Here is a 17,124-nt window from a genome sequence, read left to right on the forward strand (position 1 = left end):
TGAAGATCTCAAGAGGGATTAACTCAAGTACTTTCCTACAGCTGAAAACCATGTGGGTCCTCCTAGCCTGATGGGTCTAATGTTGAAAGGAAGCCCAAATAAACTGTTTGTTTTTTTTACAGTTTTCCCATTTGTCACATAAACGAGAACAATCTTCCAATAAGAGATCGATAATCAATATTTTTACAGTTTTGCTGATATAAATATGAATTTTTATATTACATTCCAACATCTCACAGCTCATCATAGAAAATGGGGTTTCCCAGCTAAGCTTGTACAGGATAAGATCTCCTATACCCCAGATGTGGGGCATCTGAGATGACCTATTATATCATTCTTATCCAAATATGGAAAGATTGATTGTCACTACTACAAACACCCATATACTGCCAGGTAAGCTTTTTCTTCTCTGAAGATCATACCATCCTGAATCATAAGATCAATTGTTCATTCCAATATTCATGAAGGCAAGCCAGAAATTTTTCTTTTATTTCCAGCCAACCAACCTCATCAATAAAATAAAATATGTTGAATCCCATCTTTGCAGGTCTCTTGTTTGAGTTTATGTAGATTATCTTGCATAAATATATGCAATTTTCAATTTTATCAATTCTTGCTCAATTGTTTCAAAATAATATACTTTTACTGGTTCAAAACCATCATCTGGAAGTACAGGAGGAAAGGAATCTACAATCACATGAATGTAACTATGAAGTTAAATCTCTGTAAATGAAGGACTATTCATTATAATATGCTAGATGCTAGGAGCTTCATCTACGTTAATAAATATCTCAAAAAAATGCTATAAAATGTGAAACACTTCCTACCTTATGAGAGTACATTCTTCTATTGCCAGAGGTACACCATACTTGTTTTTAAGGTGATATTTACATGTTGACCTCCTTGTAGTTTTTTTCACCTCTTGTTTACTGTTGCAAAGTACTTGATCACAAGGTTCTTTTCTCTAGGCTTGCTTTCATTGCTAAACCTGAATGATCTCTTAGAAGTTGTATACACACAACACCAGACTTCATGTTTCATAACAGACAGCGAAGAAATCAAACAGGCTGTGCTACGAAGTCCTTCCATACTACCCTTATTCAACAGAATTATCTCCAACAGATTTCAATCTGTTCAGGAATTTGGACAACTTCCTTAAAGGTAAAATTTTTTTAAATGACTTTTAGGTCAAAAATGCATTTTCTGCCTTCATTTCTTCACAAAACCCTGAATTGTTTAGTTCTGGTATTGAAAAGTTGATAACACGTTGGGGGAAATATATAGAAAATTAGGGTAAATATTTTGCATAAAAATATTTCGATTTCAGAAAGTTTTTTTTTACTAAATAACCTTTCCTATGAGAAACAGACATTTCATATGAAAGGATCCAATAGATACAACCACAAAATCATGTCCTCGTTCAGAGATAATCATAATTAGTATACCTGCATTTTAATGCTAAGGTTTGCAAAGAAGTAATCTATTTTCCAACAATTGGTAAATATAGTCTTCATAACATCTTAAATGTACAATAATTAAAAACTTGTGAACTTCTGTGCATACAGACCCTTATCATTGGCAGTAGTCTATTACCCCATAACCGAATCAATCTTACCACACAGACATAGCCCAATGGATAATTTGGAGGGAGGAATAAGAAGCTCAGCCTACAAAAGACTGAGAAACCCAAAATTAGTTTAAGCTCTCTCATTTATACTAACTTCAGGAGATGGATCCATTGAGAAATCAATGGAATATGGTCAAACATTGAGAAAACCACAAACGACGAGAATGACACAGACTCCAAGAAAAAAAACTTGAAACCTTAAAAAAACTTCATGATGAAAACCTGTATGGGTTTTAAAAACTACCAAGAGGCTGCACCAAGTTTTGTGAAAAATTTTATGGAGCATTTCAAGATCCAGCTCAGAGCTCAGAAGTAGAGGAAAGGTCCTTTGTAGTCCTCAGGAGTAGCAGTACTAGTAGGTTAGGTAATAATAATTAATTTTGCCAGTAGGAAAATCAGGTAGAAAAATTAGGAGAAACATGACATCAGAATTTATTAGATTCTATTTAAATATTATTACAAAATTGTACATTTAAATTCTATCAGGTAGATTTCATTTATATATAAGGATATAAATTAGTTGACAGGACAGCAAAAAGCTTAAAAATTATAACACAGATATGGAATAACATTCAATATTTGTAAAAGTTGCTGTAATACCATCTTAACGATCTTAATCTTTCAGATCAATTCTAAAAATAAAATTAAATAGTTATAACCTCTCGCAATAAATAAAAAAATCACACCAAACAGTCGAAAGGTACAAAACGATCCAGACTTTATTAAAAGTCTTTTCAACATTTATTTACAAAAAACAAAAAAAAATCTTATATACATTTTTAATGCTATCAATATTTCTAAATTATTATATATGTACATTTAATATCTTAAAAAATCATATAATTACGCTCCATCAAAAATGATAAGAATAGGAACAAATAAACAATAAATGTACAATACATACATAAAATGCTCTCAAAAATGGTAATAAGAGAGCAAGGATGAAAATAATTTTTCTTTTATCCATTTAAAAAATTATGACTATATTTATAATTTAAAAAATATAATTGTTCGCAAATGACTTCAATGGAAGTACCATAATTAGCTTCCACAAGGTTTGGTTTAATTGGTCTATCCCCAGTAGGTAGCAAACCTAAAACAATATAATTAATTTAAAATACAATTTTGATACATTAAAATCCCCCTGAGTATAGGACATAAAGAAAAAGTCACGACTGACACTTATTCTTATATACTATATATAAGAGGTTAAAAGGACAAATCATTGACTGTTTACAAAGTGATACAATTTCAGGCCTTAAGTAAGTTAACAACCGAAACCAGCTGATTTTAACTGTAGACATCTAACCTAAAGGAAAAAACCTCATAAAGGCATATTAAAAATGACCTACACTCAAAGGGCTATGGACAATGTATATTCAGGTATGACATAAACATTAAAAAATAGTTACACTTAGTTGGATACTTATTGTAAGGTACGATTATTTAATCTGACAGATCAACATATAAAACATCCAATAATTTCAAACCTACCAGCCAGCCATCCATTACAGTTTTAGGACTGTAAAAATATATTGTCTATTGAATTTGAAAAACAACATTATAATCAAGATTTTAAAAAAGTAAACCTTTTTAATAAAGCTTCGAGTTCCGAATATTATGTTGATTGAAATAAAATATGACATTAATTTAAAAAAAAAGAAAAATATTTAATTTGATAAATCTTATGAGTACACACTCAGAGTAGATAAATTTCCAAATTCCACATGGGAAACAACTATCAACAATTATTCACAACAGCAAAAATCAACAAATATTCACTTAATCTAATCATTTTTTTATATCATAAGATATGATCATAAATTGAGGAATGGATGTTAAAGATAACTACCATAATTTCATTACATTTACTTTCTCCAGAAGTTTCATGAAAAGAATATAGGCCATAAAATATCAATGTATACAAAGAAACAAAAATAGGAGCTTAATAAAAAGATTGAATTCATTTTAAATCCACACTTTTTCTAAAACTAGATGTCATATTAGGTTATGTTTACTATATTATAGTATGGGCTACATCGGGTTATATAATCAAGAAAATAGGAAGAAAACATACACAGAAAAATATTATAGACATAAACATATAAACATAACTAGAAAATTTTGCATGTTTGGAATAACAAATTACCAATTTTCCTTTCCTTTAACTAAAACTAAATTGAAAGGATTTACAAATAAAAAAAAAGTTTCAAGTTTTCATAAAATTTGTCAATAAACAATAGGGGAGAGTTGATTCTATAAATATAATACTCCACACAACATAAAGCTATTGGGCTTCAGAGGATCCAAATACAGAAAGATCAAAATAGTCCATCTAGTAGATCAAACTAAGGTGATCTGATATGATGTTAAAATAATACAAACCATTTATTAACTGGATTTGTTCCTTGGTATTCTTTAATTTTCAAGACAACTTTTCACCAGTCCACAAATAACTATGTGAAAAATTATATCATGAAAATGATTCTGGTCCCATGAATTGAAGAATAGTAGCCTATGTTTCCATGTTCATGCAGAAATATTGCCAGAATGAAGAGGGCTCTTTAGAGACAGAAAAATTAATTATAATATTTTTTAACGAGTTTTTATAAGCGAATCATATTCGATGATATCTCATTAAAACTCTGTAATAAAAGAGTGGGGATGTAGAATGTTATTTACATTTACCTCCTTGCTCAGCTCACCACTTTGCTACGATTCATTCCTCTTTAACCATGGCTCAGCCCTCAGCTTACCTCTTTCGCTACAAACAGGGTTTATTAAATGCTCATGTCAGGAAGAATCTACAGATAACATAGAAGCCATGTCTAAAATTTAATTATTGACATGCATATATTAGAGGCAATAGCCACTATCAAAGTATGTAGTGGCAGATAAACTATCCCAAAATTATTTTAAGACATTTGATGAATGTATGTACTATTACGTCCTATAAGATTTATCTTATTAGAAATAAGTAGGTAATCTAAAACAATTTACTTCAGTGTTTTTTTCTTTCCTTCTTTTAAATGCACATGAGCTCCTATGCATTAAAAAAAAAAGAATGAGATATGTAAAACTTATCAATATATTTTTTAATAGTTGCGATCCTTAGAAATGACAAGTTATATCCACTAACTGATTTGGCACTGATGACCAATAAATCAGAAATGAAGGGAACGTACCTCCACTAAAAGATGAATGTGACTTACTTACAACATTGAAAATAAAAAGTTTTATTAGAGAATTATTAGTTGACTGTATGTAATTAATTGTATGAAGAGGGTCTGAGTGGCAGTTAAAAAGGGAACATAAAATACCAGAAGTAACTATTTATTTGTCACTAATGTTTTGCTCCACTCTGCAGGGTTCAATGAAAACAAAAAATCTAATGTGAAATACAACTATAGATAAAGAATATACATAGAAAGTTGCATAAAAAATTAAATGAAGTAACTTAAGAGAACAGAAATCTAAATGAATAGAATAATTATTAACATTAAGTAAAATAATGAATAATACATTTCCAATTATTTTATTCAATACTTGACTTGTTATTAATAATTATTAAATTCCCTTATATTCTCTTAATATAATTTTTTTTAGATTTTTCTATGTATGGCCTTATCAAGCTTTACAATGTTCGAATCTTGTTTTCATTTAACCCTGCAAAGTGGGGGCAAAGCTCTTTCCTAATGAATAGTTGTTTCTACTACTTTGTACCTTATTGGACTGTTTCCCAGGCGATCTTTCTAATAAAAAAAATATAATATAAAAATTTAAATTAAGGTAAGCAGGGTAAGTGCCGTGTTGGGGGCAAGGGCATAAATTAATTATTTATGTCAAATTTGTTTTGTTTTGAGAGCTACAATTATGATAGATGGTAGCTCACCTGATAAAACAACTTCAACACATATCCCTATTCATGCACTTGTCTTACCAACTTACCTTACCAATAAAACTTAAGAATAAGCTGTCAGCCAAAAAAGCCTGATATTATAAAGTCAAGTTTAAGTGAGTAATAAATAACCTCAGAGAGAAATCAAATTTTGACATTTTATAATTAAATTAAGAATCTACCAATGGGATTCATTAGTAATAACATGTTCAAGTATGGAGGACCAATCAGCTTTGAAATGGTTATTAATCATGTATTAATTGAATAAAAATACTGTCTGCAACTAAAAGTCTATAATAAATCTGATTTTTTTTTTTTCAGGATCTCTAACATCTTAAACCTGGTTCAAAAGATTTAACAACAACTAATTTGATGACTATACTTAAAAAGTTCAAAGCAAGTAAAAAAAAAAACAAAAAAAAAAAACACAGATTTCAGATACGTCAATCACCACTTTGCCAGATTTAGGTAAACATTAAAATAGTATGGTGAAAATGGTTTGAGGAATACAATAATTGAATATTTTAAGGACTGAATTATTATTTTTTTTTAAGTCTATCTTTAACCATACAGACGGGTAGCATCGATAAGTAAAACACATTCTTTGATTGGATTTGTTGTTTACTAGGTCCAACAGAAGTAATCAATAAATCTATTTTAGGATAACCTTCCAGATTAAAGAATGAATATATATAATATTCATGGATGGATGGATTATGATGGTGAATCTTATTAATCGTGGAAACCAATTGCACGACTATTGTAGGAATGATATGGAGACGGGAGATACGGCTATCAAACAAATTTATTTAAAAAAATGTAATTCTGCAGGTTGGAGCTACATATTAATGCCAAACAGAAATTATTCCTGCATTATAAAAATAATTAACATTAATTATGACAAAAGATATTTATCTAAAGAGTCATGAGATAATATATTCAAGTTCCAGTTAAAACACCTTTGGAACTTTTCAAAGGACTTTGAGAAAGGGAAGTGCATTTTGTGTGATGTATGTTTGTTTTGTTAGTAGCAAACGTATCAATCAAAGGTAAGGCTCAACATTCGATCAATCAGGGTTTCCAAAGCTTAATAACGAAGAATAAAGTACATGAGGTATGCTCAAATACTATACCCTCGGCAATATTGAGCTTTATATGAAGATAAAGAGATTTAAACTAAAAGAATTGTATTAGGGAGTACAAGGAACAGACAGTGGAGAAATAGGTATTACTAATACTATTTGACATATTATTCATCTTTGATAGTGTTTGGTGGCCCGACTTACTCCAGAGGTTGCAAGAGCCCAGTCCTGTGTTTGATGAGTTGCTGGAATAGCTAAAAGAAATGAGGGTTACTTGCCACAGCCTAAGTCGATGAGCTGGCAGCTATCTTGGACTGAAGATGCACCAATCTTGTGTGGAGAAAGTTGAGTATGGCCATACCAAGTCCCAGCCCATACTCATGAGAGGTTCTACAGACAGGTATCACCGGTTATCAATAAAGATAAACTTTGTGAAACATTAGGACGAAGTGATGAGGTTACATACCTTGGCATGAAAACGAGAAATGGCTTCCACACCACTCCTAACCTAGTTTATAAGGAATAGAGTGACCCTGTCGCTAAATGGATAAAACAGAAGAGGAGGCACATTCTGGGGCCTCAGGTATACTGCTACAAAAATAGGTGAGATTCCTTCACCTTAGACACTTCCCCTCCCACAGATAAGAGGTTACTGATTTTCTGGGTGATCTTTTGTATATTTCCTCTTACTTCAATATTTTTATAGGTAACCTCCCACTGTATAAGTTGGTAATGGAAATTTAACTTTGATATTAACTCAGTGATGGAAAACACTGTTCCATTCATTTCCCGTCTTTATGAGCTAATATTTTTCAGGTTATCAATGATTGTAATTTATAAAGGTGTTTGATACAATGTCATAAGCCTTCATTTTATCAGTTCCTAACTACAATAAGTATTTTTTCTCCAAATTGTGAAGTTTATTCCATGTAATAATTGATTGGTGAGAACAGATTTTAAAACAAAAATGTATAAATAATTTTTTTTTTTTTAAAAAACAAGATAAATATTTTAAAAATTTATTTTGGCAAATATCTTGCAAAATGTTATTTGATTTATAATCATTGATATCAATGAGATACAATGGATTACACTAGTATTTATATAACTAATCAAAATAAAAATGAAATTTTTTTATTAAATAAAAAAATAATAAAGGTGAACAATACTAAAATCTTTTTTTATATAAGATGGTCAGGGTCACGGTCAAAAAGAACAAATAGTTTCACACTATTTGTTCTTTTTAACCACGACCCTAACCATTTTCTTATATTTATTTAAATTATACGGTCAACTATATATATAATAAAATCTTTTTTAGTTTAGCGTAACAGACTGGTTTATTTTAATATCCTCTTCCTCCTTCACAATCTTATAAAAAAAAAAAATTAATCAGTCCATTGTACCTGGATTTCTTCATTCTTCAACTTTCATGCTAAAATCTATTTTGAAAATTATTAGAATAAATTGATTTTTTAAAATTAATAATATCCCTTTAACTAAAAAAATGAACAAATTGGCAGGTTAAGTAGACAAATATCCAGTTTTATATTTATACAGCTCCAATCTAAAACGCATCGGTACGATGGAAATTTAGGAATCATTCATCCACAATTTACAGTTCTTTTACAGCAATGAATAATCAGCAATTAAATTTTTTTTCAATATAAGGATGAACATAAAATCTTCAATTCTATTTCTTCTGCAACAATAATAATATAATAAAGCAATACTTGTTCACTACTCAATTCATTATATATCATTATTCTGGTGGTTGATTTGAATAGGCCCGTGTGAAACCTCATCACTAACAAAATTAGTAATTTCAATCACTATCCAGTTTAGTTTCCTTTGAGTAGCTATATGTTTAGACAACCTTAATATAAAATATTAAGAAAAAAATATTTTATGTTCAAGGATTAGAATAGGTTTCGATGATTTTTATTACTGTCTTTTATTTCTTTCAATATTGCTACTGCTAATAATGTTTTATACTACTGCTATAAGATTTGTTATAATGTTAACAACCACTCATAACATTTTTATTTAAATCATTATAAAACGAAAGAAAAAGTTATAAAAACATATTACTAAAATTAGTATTAATCACGAAAAAGATACAAAATAAAAATAGCTTCTAATAATAAGTTATTTCTAAATCAATAACAACATATATCAACACAACCATATTTCACATTGATTTAAAAGTATTTTCATATTTATTTTTACAGCAGTAAATAAAAATTATAAATTTCATTAACAGACCAAAACTTACAATTCAGGAGTTTGAAAAAATTATGTAAATTGGAATTTGGTTGCTTGAAGATATCGTTAGGCAATAGATTCTAATATTTAATATTCTGTCGTTTATACTCAGAGCATGTTAGCAATCAACTCTGCCTTAGTCTGGTCCCAAACCCAGGCTGAGAAAGAAGGATTGGGAATAAAGCTTGCAATTTAACTCCATAAAAAAACAAAAAAAAAAAAAAAACCTTACGACATAAGACCTATACAAAAATCAGCCAAACTAATTTTAAAAATGGACAGGGTCACTCTAAGGAAATTCACATGGATCCATACTGGTTAATATGAACCTAACCAACATATGATGTACCACATCATCTGCTAGTGTGACCCATTAGTAGACTTAAAGTTTGCACTATCTGGCATGGATCCAAAACAGTGCTAATTTATCAACCTATTAAGACAAATTAGATTAATAGAATCTAGTAATCTTAAGCTTTAAGTAGGTCGTTACGATTAAGATACAGTGCACAATAGGCTTTACACGCTGCAGTGCACCAAGCCCAAAGTAAAAAAAAAAGACCCTAATTTTACCTCAAGCAATTCCGTTTTAGACAATGAAATATTTTACTCTAAGTATAGATTGGGATCACTCCTGGCAACTCCAACTTGAAAACTACAACCTTGGCTTAGCTGTGATGCAAGAGCTGAGGTGGAAAGGAAATATGCTTATGGAGAAGCAATACCATAGAATCTACAACAGCTGTCATGTACATCAACATGTATCAGAAATGGGTAGTCAATAAATTTTAAGCTAGTGAGTCCATGGATTTCCATCTTGTGGTTGAAAGGCAAATTCTAAAATTACACTTTTCTCAACTGCTACAAACCCACTGAAGAACCATCTGACAATTTATAACTGATAAATAGAATTTATAAAGAATCTACAATAGTTACATAAGACTCTCAAAAGCAGTCCCAAAAGTGATACAAAGGTGATCAAAAAACTTTTACTGTGGAGATTGTCAAGGAACAAGTCTTCAAAACAACTAAAGAATTGAACAGTCCCCAAGATGACTTAAATGAGAATGGCTAAATGCTTATTAACTTTGGTGGATCTAAAATCCTGGTTGTTGCAAAGCTAGATATTCTTTGGAAAGAAAATTCTTTAAGGAACATGGTGTAAATCATGTTCTGATTAGAAGGAAGCACAGGTCCAAATTAATAAGCTGCAGGTCCTAATGAGGCACTAATATGGACATGGACCATTAGCTGATAGTCTAGAAGGATATACAATTTCCGAAAAATTAGGGGAATGATGAAGGAAAAGATAGTGATGAGCAGGCTAAAGGATTTAGAAGTTGGTAAATATCACCAGAAGTTGGATAAAATGGTAGTGAATAACATATCAGAGAGTGAAGCTACAAGACAATGTGATGTTCTCTGTAAAGCAGTCTAAAGAGTGGTGAAAGAAAAACAAGCCGTTCATTCTCCTTGGTTTGACGTAGAGTGTGCATTTACCACAGAGGCCAAACATAGGAAGAAGAGAGAATGTGGAAGAACGCAGCTAGGGGAAATGGAGGAGCACAAGAGACAGGATAAAACCGAGGCTTTCTATAAGAATGTAATGACAGCACATGGTTACAAGATCTCAAAGGAGATTTTGACTTAAGTCATTTTGTCATGGGCTATTTGTAGCCAAGGGAGCTAAAACGTCACCTTAGCAACTTCATAACTGCAGCAGTGCCGGTTCAAATCCAGCCTGGGGAGAGCTTTAGTGGCTGCCCCATGAAATGAGAACTTGACCCTCTCCCATAGATTAATATAGGTTGGTTACAAAAGATAACCCCTCCACAACTGCATATCAGAAAAGGTAGTCAGTGGGTTAATAAAAAAAAGTCATCTTGCCACTTCGATACCATTTAAAATGAAGATACAAGCCTAGACAACTTGGTAACCCGAGAGCTGACACCAGACTTAACATTTCATGGTGTTGTTGAAGCTATTGTCAGACTGAACTTTATTAAAGTTGGAAGTGAAAATGGGATTCCAGTTGAGCCTCTTAAGCAGTGGTGAGGATTTTCAGAAAGCTCTCTATATCCTCCTCACCATCTAGGTTGAAAAGAGGATGCACAATCAGTGGGAGCAAGATATTATTTATCGACACCACTAAAGGGAAAATATTTTAGACTGTGCCAATTACCGTAGGATCTTTCTTTTCCTAGTTCTTTTGATATACAAATATCACTAAATTATATTACTGTACAATGGAATGAAACTTTAAAACAATTTTTTTCTCCTCCAACAACATTAAATTATAATCAAAATATGATATGAGGGATAATATATATTTAAATATCTGGCATGGCGCATCACATAACTTTCACTTACCATTCTACTTTGAGCTGAAATTAATCCTTGTTAAGTTTCTAAACAACTTCTTTATAAATCATGATGGCGGTTCTTCTTCTTATTATTTTCCATTTATAGTTTAAACAATGAACAACTAATACTATCTTTTAATGCAGTTGTAGTGAGGTTGTTATGACAATAGACAAGAAGTTATGAATATTGTTTGAGTCTCAGGGCTTAGGAGAAATGTTCCCTACACCTCTGCCTAAAAATTCCAATTCTAACTTCTCATTAAAGAAAGAAGACGTTCATCTATAGTTAATATTGATGAGAAGATGGTTGGGGGTGTGGTCAATGAAAAACACAAATAAGTACGATTAACTTATTTTAATGTGCCAATGTTTCGGCTAGAGTTTCTAGCCTTCTTCAGGACTAAAAACAGAACAAGTATAGAACCAGGTATAGAAAGGTATAGAACCACAGTAAGTATAGAAAAATAAAAAAATAAAAAGGAAGTATAAACAGAATAATTTTACACATAAAATGAATAATTTTACAAAATAGAATTAATAAAATGAAGTGATGAGAGAAGCGGGAAATAAAATGTATACATAGGTAATTGAAAAAGTGGGTACAATAACATAATTAAGGAAATGAAATAAAAATGAAGTTATATAATGCAAAGAAGTATGAACATATTAGTTATTATTAATTTAAAATTTAAATATGAAAAGAAAATGAAAATTGAGAGGAAGAAAATATATGTAACAATAATAGATGATAAAGAGGCAAATTATAAGTATAGTGAACAAAACTTATAACACGGGTAAGGAAAATGGATAAAAGTGGAGAAAATAAGGGGTAAGATTAATTAATTAATCGTACTTATTTGTGTTTTTCATTGACCGCACCCCAACCATCTTCTCCTCATTCATCATCCACGGTCAACTATCTCTCATAATTATAGTTAATATTAATAAAATGAGGTATTAAAATGACTTCATTGAGATAGCTGCTACTCTCATAGAAAACTTAAATCATTTTGAACTAACTATTATTATCAACCTCCTTTTATTTTTTTATTTTTTTATCTATCTAATGGTATGATCAGTTCATCAATAGTAATAAAAGCTTATATACATTAATTTTAGAATTTTTCCCTCAAGGTCTTATGCCCTTTAAATCCCATAAAAAAACAATCCATGATGCCTAGCATTACTATTATTTGCATTTCAAACACCATTTTTAATCCTTATATTTTCACCTCAACGTTTTCTGATACCCTTTTTGCCAGAGATAGAATGATTTTAATATGAAAAAGTTCAGAACGGAAAACAATAGAATACAATTTTTTAAGTTTTTTTTTATAATTAAAGTTATTCCATCAAAACTGTTTAAAATAGGAACTTTTATATCTCAACTGAGGAGTAGAATTGTTCCCTGAAGTTTCTTGTTTCTAGCATGGTACACTTTGTTTATATATATTGTCTAGCATATAATACAAGGATAGATAAAATATGTGACAATCAATGTCTCAGGCCTATCAATTTGTTATATCTTCCATTACAGATCAAGACCAAGTAATGTGGTAATAACCTCTGACATAAGTAAAGGTGTGTCAGTCAGGTGTGAACATATTAAAAAGACCTTATCTTCGGAAAGAACATGTCCGAACTGAATATGTAGATAAAATGTGCACGGTCACTGAGCCTGTCTGTGTTGAACCCTCTTTACAGCCCCCGGCCATGAATAGTCATAACTTCTTGTCTATTAACAATAACAACCTTGGGAACTTGAAACCACTATTTTTAACCTATAGCATGTGATCAAATTCTTTAATATTTTATATTTATCTATTGTTTTTTACAGCAAACAATGATGAATGGTTAATTATTTCAAATACAAAAAAATTGAAAGGGGTTTAGAAATTTTTTTTTTTTTTTTAATTCGGCATTTAAGCCCTGTTAAACTGAATTTAAATGAGGATAATACCTAGGTGATATTAATATTAATTGTATATAGATATGATGAGTTCAATCAAAATGGTTAGATGTATTTTCAAGAAAATGGTAAAATCAGCGATATATAAACTGCTTTCAAAATAAGGCTTAGTAAATCTGGAGGAGATACAAACACTAATTCACAAAATTATTTTTTGTATCAAACCTCTTTATTTATTTATCCAGCCATGGCATTATTAAAACAACAAGTCAACAATATTCCCTTAGTGAGGTAGTTGAAGTTTGTCAAAAAGCTAACATTACTAAATTAATTAAAAAAAAATTTGAATGTGCAAAATGCCTCACACTAGAAAGAAATTATAATTATTTCTTTAATTAGTTATATCATATTAACTTTGTTCCCTTCCTTTCTGACAGATTATATTATACTAGGGCAAATTGAGAATAGTACATCCCCTCCTCAGTTGGAAATATAGTATATCCAAAAAGCCAAGACATAAAAAGTGAATTAAACATAATAATTGCAATTCACAAAACATGTAGGGGATATATCAGGGCAAGCAAAGCCGATGATTTTGTTTTGTAAGATAAAGATGTGTGTAGAATGATTAGATTTTGGATGAATAATACTGATAAAGAAAGACTAAAACATAGGTTGAGAGATTATGTTAAGGTCAAAGTCAGAACAGATTGTAGATATGGGCTTGATAAGGTTTAACAAAGGTAGTTAAATGGGTTACAGCTCTTAGGTAGCATAAAAAATTTAGGTTTCCAAACAATTTAACCTATTCCAATTTCTATTCATGACCTCAAGTCTCATAAATGCGCTATTTAAGATTTCGAATAGAACTGGATTGTCGTGAAATTTCATCTGTTATTCCCTACTTTCAAATTCTACCAAACCCCGACAGAAATTCAAATCCTGGAAAAGACATTTAAATAACACTAATTTCATTTTGCATAAAATTAAATTTGGTGGTTTTCCACGGTTTGAGTTTTTCTGCAAAAAATGCTTTAACTAAATTTCTCTTGTACCACGAGTGTATGTGCTCCAATATTTATTCATTATTTAATTTATAAATAGTTCGAAATTTACAAATTTAAGGTATGCATTGAATTAAAAGATGAAGGGTCAAATTGAATTTTAAGAAAAAAAAATAAGGAACCATAAGTGATAATTGTTCTTGGAATAGTATTAACCAGAGGTTTCTAGTAACAAAAAAAGGCTCTTTATAATAACCTTGTTATAGAGAGCATTCAATGTATTTGGTTTTAACATCAGAGGAAAGACTCTGACTTAGTTGTGAGAAATGGTAATTTAATTTTTACATTATATTACCTATTTATATTATTTTAAATAAAAATCTAACAAAAAATGGTTTAGTTTGATTCAACCAAGGTTAGGTAGGCTTATCATGTAATAATATTATAAATTAAACAATGAAGTTGATTACTGCAGGGTTTGAGAATTTTATATATGTACATTTTGAGTATTTATTGCATGATTTTGCACATTTTGGGATTTTAACTGCACTAAAAACAGGTCTTCAATTATGAGCAAGGAAACTCAGTTTGAAATTTGTTTTTGTTGATATCCCAATTGTGTCAATGAATGAGCCACCCTTAAAAAGAATTTCTAAACTTAATTTGATTCTCTTGAATTGAAACATCTATTATTTTATCTAAATAATAAAATTTTATTTATGAATCCAATTCAAGCAGCTGAAACTGATTTAATGATTATTAAGTACATCAAGGGCACTCTGTCCTATGCAAATGAAATATTAAGAATTTACATAATTTTTAATTTATGATACCATAAAAAATTATAACCCTGAAATGGCAATGCAGGGCATGGAATACCCCAGCCTGATTTCTTTAATGTTCTGGAAAACTCTCACACCCTTCTCTATTCTCTTAATGTTCTTCTAGTAATTATTTTCATGTCATGTCATTCCTAATTTTAGTCATGGTTTAAATTTGGAAGTAAATAGAGGAAAATATGATGAGCATATAGTACACCCACTCCCATCGTCCAGTTATTGATTGTTTTATGTGAATCTGTGACTCATCACATTACATGTTCTCGGTACTTTTTCCAGTTAAATCATTTAGTCAAATGCAATATATAAAACAAATAAAATCAGGAACATTTTTGTTGAATTAAAGAAACAAGAAGACGTCAATAGGGAAGCTTATGACTCAGAGGATAATGTAGAAGTTCAGGATCCTTCAAAGTCAGAAGAAAAGGTAAATATATTTCACCAAAAGAAATAGATGCTGAAATTCCAGAGGAGCATATTTTTATTGGGTAACACATTTGGATCAAGATCTTTATGTGCTTTTAGGTAAGAACAAGTTTAATTGTGTTCAATGCATCTAACTGGAAAACGTAAAATCAAAGAAAGCCTTTTTATCTAAATTGGGCTTAAGACTAGTGAAATTATCTTTAGTGAAAAGCTGAGTAACCTTTTTTATTCATGGGTGTAGTGGTGATTCCATGTTTCATCCATTATCACATATCGATGGAAGAAATCAATTTTATTTTGTTTGAACAGCGCTCTGAATTGTCAACGTGTTGTTGTTTCTTGTCAAGCAACTTTATTTTACAGTCTTTTAAAACTATTTTGTAGAACTGCCAATTAGTGTTCAGCATCTTCGGTGTTTAAATTCAGCATACCACTCAATAATAGTTGATTTCCCAGGTGCTGAGTCCCCATGATACTTATCTAGCCACTGTTCGGATTCAACAGTATTTTTCCCCATCAAAAAACAGTATTTAATCAACACACAAAATTCCTTTCTATCCATTGTCTTGAAAATTACAAAACTGGGGTCACTAAAACGAATAGAACCTCTAAACTAAAAGTCAGAATGCCATGAAATTTTGACACGTACTGTTTGAAGGTTAGTAAAACCCAGAAACCATGTGGGTCTGTCAATAATATTGCCATATATGTATCAGACTGAGGGCTTATTGAGTGATGCATTAAATAACATTTTGTGCCATTTATGCCCTGATTTTGTGCATGAATCTAGTGAAGTGCTACAAGAACTAAATAATAAAAGCAAATGCACAAGGAAATTGACTTTTGTGGAGAAATTCTTCAGAGACCTCATCTCAGCTGTTAAACAAGATCGCACTGATAGAGCTCAACTGAGAATGTTTTCTTAAACTTTAAAAGAAGTTCTGTATCAAGTGGGACCAATATTACTTTACCATTACCAAAGAAAACACTGTTATAGGAGAAGCACTCACAATTTAGTGTGAGACGTTTAAGAAGCCTTGTACACCTGCCTTCAGGAGTTTATTCAGATAATATAACTTTTTTAACTTAAATTTATTTAGGTAATTTAACTTTTTTATAACTTGTTTGGTATAATGAATGAATAGAAAGCCAATGAATTTATATGAATGTTTGTACATAGGAAAACATGAAACACAAAAGTTTGGTGTAGTATACTTTAAATGTCAGTATAGGTATTGAAGTAATCGGTAAGGGGGATCCAGATTGCATGGTGCTGGGGGGAACTGAACTGGCTGTTTTCTACTGGGCGCCAGTGGTGTAGTAGCTCGCCCTAGTCAACTGTCCTCAGCCTGCTGTACTGCCTACTCCCCTCGAGTAATCGTGACTTTATGGGACGTGATGTACTTGCCTATCTATTTAAACTCATTTAAGTATTTAAGTTTAAGTATTGGAAATTTTTTAAGTAATGATGATATTCTGTACTACCATGTTTTTGAGGATGCTAAACATAAATTTGAGGTTTGCCAACATTTGTTTTTACAGAAAATTATATGTATATAATAGGAGATGGTCGGGGGGGTGCTGTCAGCAGGAAAAAAACACAAATAAACAAATGAATTATTTATTTGTGCCGACGTTTCTATTATTATATATCTACGGTCAACTATCTTCACACCATTATATGTATATAAATTATAGAGTAGAAATTTCA

General features: G+C 30.6%; 1 protein-coding gene across 1 annotated transcript in view; it reads right to left on the bottom strand.

Moving 5' to 3' along the window:
- Positions 1 to 2,569: 2,569 nt before the first annotated feature.
- Su(var)2-10 (E3 SUMO-protein ligase Su(var)2-10) overlaps positions 2,570 to 17,124 on the bottom strand; it is a gene marked incomplete at its 5' end in the record, with an annotated part of 64,097 nt that continues 49,542 nt past the window's right edge. Inside the window, 1 exon segment of the mRNA XM_067051406.1 lies at positions 2,570 to 2,720.

This window comes from Halyomorpha halys, unplaced genomic scaffold (genome assembly GCF_000696795.3).
Source record: "Halyomorpha halys isolate HHAL.00 unplaced genomic scaffold, Hhal_1.1 Scaffold217.1, whole genome shotgun sequence".
Taxonomy (NCBI): Eukaryota; Metazoa; Arthropoda; class Insecta; order Hemiptera; family Pentatomidae; genus Halyomorpha; species Halyomorpha halys.